Source organism: Mus musculus, chromosome 17 (assembly GCF_000001635.26).
Source record: "Mus musculus strain C57BL/6J chromosome 17, GRCm38.p6 C57BL/6J".
NCBI lineage: Eukaryota > Metazoa > Chordata > Mammalia > Rodentia > Muridae > Mus > Mus musculus.
Window position 1 is genome coordinate 27,394,322 of NC_000083.6, and position 12,211 is coordinate 27,406,532.

General features: G+C 51.7%; 1 long non-coding RNA gene across 1 annotated transcript; it reads right to left on the reverse strand.

Annotated features, from left to right (window-relative positions):
- Positions 1 to 2,698: 2,698 nt before the first annotated feature.
- Gm35007 lies at positions 2,699 to 5,630 on the reverse strand. The gene is made up of 2 exons (XR_385497.4): positions 3,452 to 5,630; positions 2,699 to 2,916 (listed from the first exon to the last, which is right to left on the reverse strand). It is a non-coding gene; the product is annotated as a predicted gene, 35007 (long non-coding RNA).
- Positions 5,631 to 12,211: the final 6,581 nt, after the last annotated feature.

The window sequence follows — 12,211 nt, forward strand, 5'->3', positions numbered from 1 at the left end:
GGCTGGCCAGGACAGAAGCCTGGATGATGGTTGGTCCCCAGACATCCGAGGAGAACCAGGCTTCCTACGTGGGGGGGAGGATGCAGGCCCACCTGTGCTGAGCTCACCTTGAAGGGAGCTGTGGGAGGAACAACCATGCTGTCTGGAAGATGAAGGAACTGTTTATGCTGATAACTTACTCTGAACGGATCAGGTAGAAGTTTTCTGTAGCCACTTTGTGCAGGAAGAAAAGCAGGCGGAATGTTTCCCTGTAAGAACATTAGGGCGGGGCTGTTCACACTCCTTCCTGTCGCAACGCACAACAGGGACTGGTTTCCTGGGCACTAACACAGGAGAACGGTCTGCTTACACGATTATGTAGGTCCTGTGTGTACAACCTTTCTCTAAGAGCCCTGCACTGCTGTAAGGGGTTAGCAAAGTCGGTCACAGAACACAGGTCAGCACACAGAAATCCACCCCTGGCTACAGACAGGTATGTGCCTAGAGAGGACGATGTCTAAAGCAATATCAGATCATGGTGCGTGTCTTCAGTTCCAGCACTCAGGGGGCAGAGGCAGGCAGATCTCTGTGAGTTCAAAGCCTGCTTTACACAGTAAGTTCCAAGCTATCCAGAGCTACCCACAGAGACCGAATTTCAATAAAATAAAATGAACCGCTGGAGTAAGAAATCAAAGACTCAAATAGACACAGAACATGCTCCTAGATTGGAAAGACCCAAACATACAGAGAGGCACAGCACAGGCAAAGTGTGGGAGACTCACAGGTGAGTGCAGATTCAATCCATTACCAGCCTAAGTCCCAGCAGGCCCTGTGTAGACGAAAAGCGATTCTAGAATCTGTGTGGAGGAAAGACAGGAGAAGATCATCAAGAACACTTCTTTAAAAGGAGAGGTTGCCCGAGCATGGTAGCACAGGCCTGTCCATCTAGCACCCAGAATTCGGAGTCAGGAGGATCATTGTGAGTTCCAGGTCAACTGAAGAATGACATCCTGTCTCAAAAACAAGTTAAATTTGAAGGATTCACAGTACCCAATTCTACGATGGAATTAGCCCCCTGGTAAAGAGGACTCAGACCAGCAAAGAGATAAACATCAGGTCCATGGGCAGAATGATGGCCAGAAATAGACTCTCTTGAACACACACTGCCTATTGTCCTTTAACAAAGTACAGCAGGGGCTGACGGAGAAACGGTCATCTTCCCGAAAAATGGTGTTGTAAGGAAAGGTTAACCTCAGACCGTATCCCACACCGTGCACAGACTGGCTCATGGGACATCTGTGGGTGTAACACTGTAAAACTCAGGCCGGAAAAGCGGCTCAGCTGGTAGAGGCCCTTGCTGCCACCAGGCTGTCAACCTGCGTTCAATCCCTGGGGCTATGTGGTGGAATGAGAGAGCCAACGCCCTCAGGTTATCCTCTGACCTCCCGCACTCTCCCTGAGGCACACATACAAGTAGATAAATAATGTCATTCTTAATAATGTAAATTCCCAGTGCTGAAGCTGGCTCAGAAGTGAACCGCTCACACATGACTGGTAGGAAGCAAACTGCTCAGACCCTCTGGGGATAGTCTCCTGGGCTCCACTCCTTTCTTTCTTTCCCTATTTATTTGCTTTTAATAGTTAATTAGTTAGTTCTTTAGTTGAGTCTAACTGTAGCCCATGCTGGCCTGGAACTTATATAGACCAGGCTGACTGGGAACTCACAGAGATCCACCTGCCTCTGCTCCCTGGGTGCTGGTACTACAGGAATATGCCACCAGGCCCAGCTCTGGTTTCCTGTAAAGTGGAATGGATGCATCTGCAACTCCTGTCCACATGTGTTCACCCCGGAGAAAAGAGAGTGTGTGTTCTGTGCCCTTGAAAAAAAAATACTACAGACAGAGATGGCGACAACAGCTCTACCCACTATCGGCCACACTCGGGGAAACCAGCAGGAAGCACTCGCTGTGGAATACTGCTTAGCCTCGAAGAGGGAGCACTGACACTTGGGCCTTCACGACTCTCAAAGGCACCCTGAGTGATGAGAGCCAATCTCAAGATGTTTTCAACTTCACCGTTTCCTTCCCGTTGCATTCTGAGAACGACTTTTGGCAACGGATTTGCGGTTGCCAGGGAGGAGTGTGGGGAACGGGCCTAGGAGGCTTCAGAAATGGGCTGAGAAGCTAAGTGGCATGCTCTAGAGTGTGGGGGATAGCATCCTCACCCAGGGCTGTGTGTGGGCCCTGGGGACTCTTGCTGATGCCCCACACCTAATCCCAGGAGCCCACCCAACCATGGACCCTGGTCGCCCCTGGGGTCGTGCGTACCTACACACAAGCAATATAATTTGTGGGGAAGAGGAGGGAATGATTCATACTGAGCCTCAGCCCCAGGGTCCCCTACGGCTCACCTCTGGGACCCTCACCTGACCCCATTGTGCTGGACAGAGGACAGAGGCTACAAAAACGTCCCTTCTCATTCGTTTAATCATAGCAGCAGACCTGGGGTCATCAGGTCACTGCCAAGGTCCCCAGATTTTTTCAGCCTTACTGTGGGCCACCACCATGGACCCCATGGGAAACCCAGCAAAGGCAGCCGGAGGGCGGTAGCGTTTATTAATATCCTACCAATGTGTGTCTGCAGCCCCAAGCAGGGCCCCGGAGTCTCAGTCCAGTGTATTAAATAATGCTGTCTGGGAAAAAGCCGGCATGCACGATGATGGGACTTTAAAATTTAATTGCTGCCAAACAAGATTACAGTGGGGAGGTGGGGCAGGTGGAACTGGGAGAGGAGAGACTGAGGGGCGACGACTGTCATTGAGCCATGGAAGATGTAGAGAATGAAACAGCCTGAGCTGTCCCCATCATGCCAGGTCCCCAGATGCCTCTGTACCTCTCACCTGCAACTCCTCCCTACCCCAGCCCGGCCTCCGCAGACCTGGGGGTACAACATGCCGACTTCAGATGAGGCCCCAGGAACAGAAGATCAGACAAAAGCACACCTGAGTACAACTCTGAGGTTGCTTCTCCGTACTGTTTTGAGTCTTGGGCAGCCCTAGCTAGCCTTCCACTTCCAGCCACTCTCCTGTCTCCAAATGCTGGGATTGTGGGTATATGCTACTGGACCCCCAAAACCTTTTGCAGTCAGAAGAGATCACTTATAGATTTTTCCCTTCCTGACAAAATAATTAGTCCCAGTTCAACAAGGAGCCACTGTCTGCAGAGAGGGGCAGAGCCAGGCTGGCCTTCTCCCCTCCTCTGGTGCTCACTTCTGAGCCCCACGCCCTTCAGTCTGGCTTCCCAAAAAACCCAGGGTGAGTCTCCATGTGCTTCAGACATCCCACCGCCATGCTTCAGCCCCTCTGCCTCCTTCCTTCTCCTCCCACCCTCGCTCTGTGTTCCTGTTCAAGCCCAGCGGCTGCACTTAAAACTAAGGGTGCCCATCACTTGCCGCTCTAGTTGGCGGTATGAACCTGGGAGCGTGGAGCCTTAAAAAGAATGAGGTTGATGACCGTCTCACGAGCAGCCAACTTTAGCCAGAGGTCAGATGACCTGTACCCTGAGGGCTAGGGCTCCTGTGAGCCACGTGTCCACTCACGACGTTAAGGTGCACGGGGCGGGCAAACAGCACGTGGCAAAATCCTGTTTCTCTGTAGGCATATAAGCAAATAATAGCTGGCTGTGATGAATAAGCTGAGGTAAACTCACTCCTATCCGCTACCCCCGGGAGGGCACAGAAACTCATCCCAAAGACAGTTCTGTGGTTTTGAAGAAATTGAGGTCACAAAGCTCTTGTTTCCTCACACACACTCAGAATTCCCCTCACATCCCCACCCACTCTTGGACTGGGTTCTGACAGCTCATTTCTCGGCCAAACACCCTAGAAAGGCCTACGCCTTTCGAAACGAACCCCCAGATCCCACTAAGGTCTGCTGGGCCCTGCTATGTGCAGGTATGACGCTAGGTAGAAATAGCGGACACAGCAAAGAGGACCAGGCCCTTTTCCTGGAGCTGTTTTTCTGGATGTGAAGAAACAAACAAGAGGCAGACAGTGTGGTTGTGGGCAGTGAAGAGAATCCCGGAGGAGGAGGGTCACTGGCCAAGGAAGGGACACCTGTGGCTGTACCAGAAGGAACGTTCAAGTGAAGATCTTATCACCGAGTGTAAATGCAGGACATACCTGGCTAGCTGGAGAGGCTTGCAGAAGGACTGTGAGAGATGACTGAGTAACAGAAGAGACGGCTGGCATTCTTAACCCTTTGGCCCAGGCAGGGTCAACCCCAGGCCTGATGGAGGAAGGCTCTTGAGTTTACAGGGAGCTGGGGGTTGGGGGGAGAGGCTGACAGGTTCTTTCAGTGTCAAGCTAATGAATACCTTCACAACCCAGAAATTGCCTCAGCTGACCCACACCCTGGCAATAGGGGAGGTAGCCTCTGGGCCACTGTGTCAGGACACACAACAAGGTTTCAGTCCCATTCTGGAGACTGGCCCATCTGCCCTTTAATCCCACCATTGGCCAAATGAACCCTTCAAGGCCTCTGTCTTTATTCTGATGCATGCGTGATCTCCTGGGTCTGGGGCTATAGCTGGCCTTGATGGACCACTGGCTGTCCCCATGAACACTGCTGTTGCTCACCCACCCCTACCCTCACAGAGGAGGAGTAGCCAAGAGCTTGTGGCTCCTGTTCCTCCACTGGAAGTGTTGGGCCTCTCCAGCCATGAACCACAAGCTGGGTCTGAGTGTGAAGACAGAACGCTGTGAACCCACCATCTTCCCCTGTTGTCTCCCCTCCACCCCACTTACTTAGAAGAAGCCTAGGGGTGGCAACTTGGATCACCCACCATGGTGGTGCCTGGCACACTCAACTTGAGCTCCCTCGCAAATAATAAAATCCAAAGAGAGACTTGTGCAGTGCGCACCACAAATCAGAGCCACGCTCCTCGAGGACAGATGCCCTTGGCATGTTCATGCGTGTGCCACGTCCTCCTTATAATGGGAGAGAGCAATTACGAACACATCAGATAAGATGGGAACAGGGCTGCTTCGGGGAATATAAAACAGAAAAAACGGGATTAGCAGAGACAGATCCCTCCCATGTTCGCTGCAGCCTCCCTCAGACTCTTGTACTCTACATCTGTGCTGAGTCTGTCCTCACTGGTATAGATAACTACTTGCAAACTAAAGGGGGGTGGGGAGGCTTCTCGTTTCTTCTATCTATCCCTTCTTACGATGCTTTTCAACCAAATACGGATGCAAGAGGGCTGGGGGTGCGGATCAGTAGTAGTGGGCCTGCCTAGAATCTACCAAGGAAGGGTTGGGAGCACGGCTCAGAGGTAGAGCACCTGCCTAGTGTCCCCCCAGGGAGGGACTGGGAGCCAGCCTTAGTATCCCTGAGGCTCCTGGCTCATCCCCAGCAATGCAAAGAGAACAAAGAAAAATCAGCCACAATGAGATAATCTTAGCCTGGGACCCTCCCGCTGCCCCTCCTAGTGTTTTCCAGTGTGCTGAGTGCTGTACAGTCCTCGGGCTGTGCTTGTCTCACACATGAGTGTTAACAGTAAACTTGGGGCCAAGCCTGTGAACTCCGAGCTATACCCAGAAGGGTCCTGGGAAGCCACATCTCACTCCGTGGTCCCCCACCTCCCACCCCAAGGACTGGGTCCTGTCACATCTCCTGGGGCTTATTTCTGCCTCCCTGGAGACTACAACAGACACAGGGAATGCCTGTGGCCCTGCAACTTGAAGCCCACCTTCTCAGCAACTCTTCCATTCCCATCCAACAGCGAGCCCCTTGGCGCTGCTTGAATACCTAGGGTGATGGGAATCTCACCACCATAGGAGGCCACCCAGCCTGGTCCATTGTTGGGTGACTCCCAGACATTTCTTCTCTTGGTATCTAACCTTGTCTGTGGGATGGCTTGATAAGGCTGACTGGGCCAAGCTGTGGAGCCCAGAGGGCTTCCTACCATGCATGAAGCCCTGGGTTTGATCCCAAGAGCCACAAGCCAGGCCTTAGCTCTAGGGGCAAACCTGTAGTCCCAATTAGTGGGGAAAATAGAGGTAGGCAAAGCTTCAGTTACTGGGTTGGGGTTCTCAGGTAGGGACCACGAGGAGGTACAGAAAAGGGGGCAAGGGGAAAAGATGGAGAACCAGAAAATGGCATGATGGAGCAAATCCAGCAGAGACAGGACAATGATTGGTGAGTAATTTGGGGAGCCTAGCTGGGAAACAGCCAGTCTAGTGCAGAAAAAATAGTTTCAGGTAATCGCCCAGGTCCTCCTGTGCTGAAGCAGATTAAATTAACCGATAGGACTCTGTCTCAATTATGGGGGGTGGGGCTGGTCAGCTAATAGGGTTATTAAATAGATAACAATAAATAACTCTATTAGATAGAGTTATTGAATAATCAATAACAATAGAGGATCAAGAGTTCAAGGCTACCCTCTGCTGATTCGGAAGAGTTCAAAGAAGGGGCTGGAGAATTAGCTCAGCAGTTAGAGACATGGATGCTCTTGCACGGGGACCCAGATTTGGTTCCCAGCACCCACATGGCAGGTCAGAATCATCAGTAGCTCTAGTACCAGGGCACCTACTGCCATCTTCTGGCTTCATGGGTACCAGACATGCATGCAGTGCACAGATGGCATGCAGATAAAACATTCATTCACATAAAAAGATGCTCAGATGCAGTTCAACAATGTTCAGACCCTGTCCCCAGCCCTGTGCCCTGTTCCTGTCCCCAGCCCTGTCCCCTCTCCCTGTGCCCTGTTCCTGTCCCATGCTCTATCCTGTCACAGGTTTTAGAAAGTTTCATGCCCACAGAATTGAAGCTGAAGTGAGGATGCACTGTGCCTTTGTGGACAGAGCTAAGGGACGCTTGTGTCCTTGGGCACCTCAGAGAGCTTGCTGAGGAGGCAGAAATGGACCAAAGTCCCACAGGCCGACACAGTGGGACCCAGTGGGCTCCCCCACTCTGCATTCCTCTCCCTCCCACGCCTCGGAGCCTCGTCCATCCATCTTCCCTCCTTCTCTCCTGTCACAAAGCCTAGCGGAGGTGGTAAGGGGATTAAGTCCAGGCTGGCCCGCACCCCCGCCGAGGAGCTGGGACTTCATTACAGGCCTGCCCAGCTGTCTGCAGCCATCGATTGGCCCTGGCCCCAGTGACCTCCCGATCAATGGATAGCATGTTATTTACTGGATTCTGTCCTGAGCTGGCTGCAAAAGGGGAAGGGGCCTGGACAGCGCAACCCAGAACCGGCTCTAAAGGCCTCGCTCTTAAGGCAGAAGACAAGATCTGAATCCCTGAGTTGGGGGTGGGGGTGGGGTAGGGGAGCAATGGCAGGCGATGCTGGTCTGACGTGCACAGCTGTGGGGCCTTGGCTGTGGCTGCACGGCCTCAGAGTCCTCTGAAAGAAATTAAGGTGTGTATGTGTATGTGGTTGCTACATAGGGGCTGTGGTGAATGCTGAAGAGATACAAGCTTGGAGGAGCCCCTTGACTCTGCAGGGCCTCTCCCCCCAAAAGATACAACCACTCCTGAATGGCTGCTATTGGCAGCTGAAGCTGCAGGAGTCAGAGGTGAGTATGCATCTCTGTGTTCCACTTCCTACCTCCGGACTTCAGTCCCATCAGCCCTTTGCTGGGCAGCCAGGGGGTCCCCGGCCAGGCCAGGCCCTGGCTGCTCACAGCCAGTAGAGGACAAAGCTGGTAGGCCATGGCCCCAATTTCCTACTTTCAGTGGACAGTTCTGAGGTGTGGTCTCCTCAGGCTCCCAGGAGAAGGAGCCACCGTGCCCACGGCAGCTAGCTTAGCTCTGCACTGGCTGGCTTTTCCCTCTTCCTGCTCAGTCTGCCCCACCCTTGCCCCTGGGGTTCACCTCAGTAAGAACAAATCCTTTCCCAACTCAGGCTCTGGTCCAGGGGACTCCAAACTATCACCAGTGAGAAGCTACCCAGCAGGAGGGCTGGGGCTGCTCCCTGAGAGAGTGATGTTACTCATACTAGGGTGCGGGCAGATGATGTCACACAGCCACCAACATCCTCTACATCCCTTGCACCATCACGTTACAATGAAGGTGGGCTGGGTGGGGCAGTAGACCATGCCACAGACAGAAGAACTGGTAAGGTAGTATCAAAGTGCAGAACCCCATTAAAACTTGTAACCGATAAATGGCAGGAGTTCCAACTAGCTCCCGACCAGGGTCCTGTCCTGGAGCAGGTGACTGTGACAACCGGTCACATAGCATAGAACCTAGAGTTCTCCATGCTAATGAGGTATCTAGATAGTCCCTGAGTGTTTAGCCAGTGAGCCTCCCTTCCTGCAAAAGGTAGTTAATCTCTAGTCTGAGTAAGTTGTATACATCCTCATCTACCATGAATAAAAGTCGTACGGACAAGCAAGAACTGTCTCCTTCATCATAGATGGCCATGGGGGTAAGGGGCTATATAGAGCTGGGCCTAAGTCTCCCATAGAGGATCCCTCTTCTAGTCCTTCCACACTCTTGAAACTCACTCTGAGCTAAGCCTCGTTCCCCAACCCCAGGCTCATCACAGGACCTTGGGCCCCATTCCTAACTCCTTGCAGTCTCCAGTGGCATCTGGTCACACAGAAGGATGGGAGTCCCTGTTCTCAACTCTCCATGGTTCCCAACAGCATCTGGGCACACAGGAGTTTGAGAACCACAGCCTCTGTCCCAGCCCCTGCCATTTCTCACCAGAGAAGCAGGGGATGGGATGCCTATCTCAGACAAAATTTTGCCTCCCCTGAGCATGTATCCGCAGCCAGCACCCCAGAGGCAAGGGAGAAACACGGCCTAGTAGTATCCCTGTGTTTCACCTCGAGCAGCATATTGGTGACCCACAGGCTGTGCAGATGCCAAAAACAGGCCGCAGCAAGGTATCCTGATGTGTGTATAGTGAGACCCAAGCTGTGGCCTCCTGGCCTCTGGAGGGTAGAGGTAGCCCGTGGTGTTTCCTAGGAGTACTTGAAGTGGCTCTCAAGAGAGCGGGGTCTTTGAGAGTCAGGACCATTGTAAAGATTATTGGAAGAGCAGGCCCCTGACCCCCAGCCTGTCCCAGCCCCTTTGGAAGCAAGTGTAGCAAAGATACCTTATGCCCTTGGTCGTGGTAATGGAGGCTGGGCAGATACCTGTCAGTCACTAGTGACCTGAGTGGTAAGGGACTCTGAGTGGGGACAGCAGAACCCAGGATGGAGTTAGACTGGCCCACTTGGAGTAGGGCAGAGCAGGTGGGTGGGATGGGCCCCAGGCCCCTTTGGAGGTTTGGAGACTAGAGGATCAGCGTATCTGGTTGCTAAGAGGCCAAGGCAAAGCACGGAGCCTGGACTATCTACAAACTTGAATCCAATAAATGTGAATCTTGGACGGATGGGGCCCAGCATGAGGAGAGGCTGAGGGGAGGAGGCTTCAATAGAACAGGAGACTGAGGCAGACCTAGAGCTACAACAGAGGCACGGGGTGGTGTGAGGACCTCAGGCAGCTGAGACACTGCAGGGACATTGGCTTGGAAATGAAGCTAGGGTTGAGCTGGGGCTTGCAGGGAAGGTGAGACTGGACCAGGCCATGGAATGTCATTTCCAACCCCAACATGGTGGCTCGAACCAGTGTCAGAGAAGTCAGCACTGGAGGGGATCGCAGGGCAGAGTTCTACAAAAGATGTTGCCTACCCACCACCCATTCTATAATGGACCTGACACATGGGACATTGGATATGGCTTCTGGAACACAGGATTTTGTCTATCTGTTGTACAGGTGCCCATGGTCTGCCTCTCCTGGAGTCCCTGGGAGTCTCCCTGTTATATGGAGGTCTGCATGCTGTAGGGGGTTCTGCATGCTGTATAGGAATCTCCATGCTGTATGGGGGTCTCCCTGTGTATGAGGGGGTCTCCCTGGGTAGAGGGATCTCCTTGCTGTTAGGGGTCCCAGTGATAGGGACCATAATCATGTTTCTCCATGTTACCAGGACACCTCCTCAGGGCCTCTGATTGGCCAGAGACCCTCATCTGCCTCTACCATGTTACAATACACCTGTGTTCTTCCTACTCTACATACCTAGCTTGCCAGTTCTCAGACTCCAGACTGCCAGGGCCCTTTGTGATCTTAAAAACTGGGCTGGGGATGTAACTGGTCGGTAATGTGCTTGTATAACATACACAAAGCCCAGCACCTTCCTCAGCGCCCCATGAAACGGGAAGTGATGTCACATATGTGCTATCACAGCAGGGTCAGAAAGTCAAGGTCTTTAATAAAAACAAAGTTTGAGATCTTGTCCAAAAACAAAACAAAACTTACTGCAGTGGGCATAGTAGAACATGCCTTTGACTGAAGAACTTGGGAGGCAGAGGCAGGTGGATCTCAGTGAGTTGGATGTCAGCCTGGTTGACATAACAAGTTCTATGTCAAATAGAGCTACATAGTGAGACCCTGCCTCAAAATTGAAAAGTATTGACACCTCCCAGTGTTGATTGGTATGGCTTCAGAAATATTTGTTATGTCAAATACTTAAAACAGAGAACTCTTAAATATTTGATTCAAGGATGGCTCAGCAGTTAAGAATACTGGTTGCCCTTTCAGAGGACCCAGGTTTGATTCCCAGAGCCCATACAGTGGCTCACAACCATCTGTAGCTCAGGTCCCAGGGGTCCAGCGCCCTCTTCTGGCCTCTGTAAGCACTGAATGCACATGGTATCCAGACATATGGGCAGACAGAGCCATAAAATCAATAAATAAATGTTTAAAATATCCAATGAATTAACTCATTTAAGATAAAAATAATCACCCAAGTTCATATTAACAAAGTAATGTGTTTTTGTGAAAGGTAACTATTGTAAAGGCAAGAAGCAAGAAGAGTGATAATTAAACCTCCATGATCACCATGCATGAATTTTGAGTCACCTTGGAAACATCTCTCACTTCTGGGTTTATCTAGAGGGTGTTTCCAAAAAAGGTTTGTCCGAGGAGGGGAGGCTCACCCTAAACGTGGGTGACGTCATCCTGTGTCGGGGATCCTGGACTGAATAAGACAGGAATGAGCAGAACTTCAGTGAGCATCTCCTCTTCATAACTGTGGACATGAGCCGCCTCACACTCCCGCCGCCACGCCTTCCCAGCGCAGCAGACTGTGTCCCCTCCTACTGTGAGCCAAACTAGCAAACCCTCCTCCCTCAAGCTGCTTCCTCCAGGAAGTAACCAACCAGTGTGTGCCACATCGCTTCAAGTTTTACAGTTTTTGTGGTGGTCGAGTGTCTGGCTTAAGAGCAGATGGCTGGGTTCTTATCTGCTTCTGCACTAGGTCTCCCACAATATGTTGTTTTGGTTGAAGGAAATTAAGAAACTCTAACCTCTCCCGCCGCATCGGGAGCCCATCGGTGGCTGGGGCATTCAACGCTAAACCTTAACATATGGTAGATCCTGGAGGGTGCTTACAGCCTGAAACCTTACGACTGCAGCCACAGGCTCCACACTGCATAATATTAATGTCCTCATGCAGCTCGTGTGCGCCATCGCTTCCTGTGGTAACCGTGCATGCCCAGCCACTTGTGAGAAAGGCTTTCAAGGGTGGGGAAGCCAAAAGGCCCAGCTGTTTCCTGAATTCAAATTAAGGCTTGAAAACTCAAACTTTATCACTGGCAGAAAATCCTAGCGTATTTTTTGCTCAAAGAAGCATACTCATTCGTTTCTGTCAGGAACAGAGGTGTCAAACACCCAAGATGGAGTGACTCTGTTTTGTCTGTGCAGTGTGTGTGTATGTGTGTGTGTGTGTGTGTGTGTGTGTGCGCGCGCGCGCGCGTGCGCACACGTACTCACACACGTATGCCGCAGCCTGTGTGTAAAGGTCAGAGGGCAGCTTGCTAAAGTTGTTTCTCTCCTTTCACCACATGGGTTCCAGGGCTTGAGCTATGGTTATCCAGCCTGGCCACAGGTGCCCTTACATGCAGAGCCAGTTTGCAGACCCCAGTGCATCCCTCACCCTGTGAAAGTGGTGTCCACAAGGAGGGTAGATCCATCTCCCTCCTGCTCAGTGAAGGCCTCCCCATGGCCTTGCGATTTTTAGAATTTAAAAGACCCAGATATCAAAGGAGAAAGATATTTAATCAAGTCTGTGTTTTGGGTCAGCTCATCAGAAGCATCAAATAAACTCTTTCTTCTATACGTTGCTTTAGTCTGCCTTAGTTGTGGTGTGTATCAACAGCAATAGAAAAGACAGACAGACAC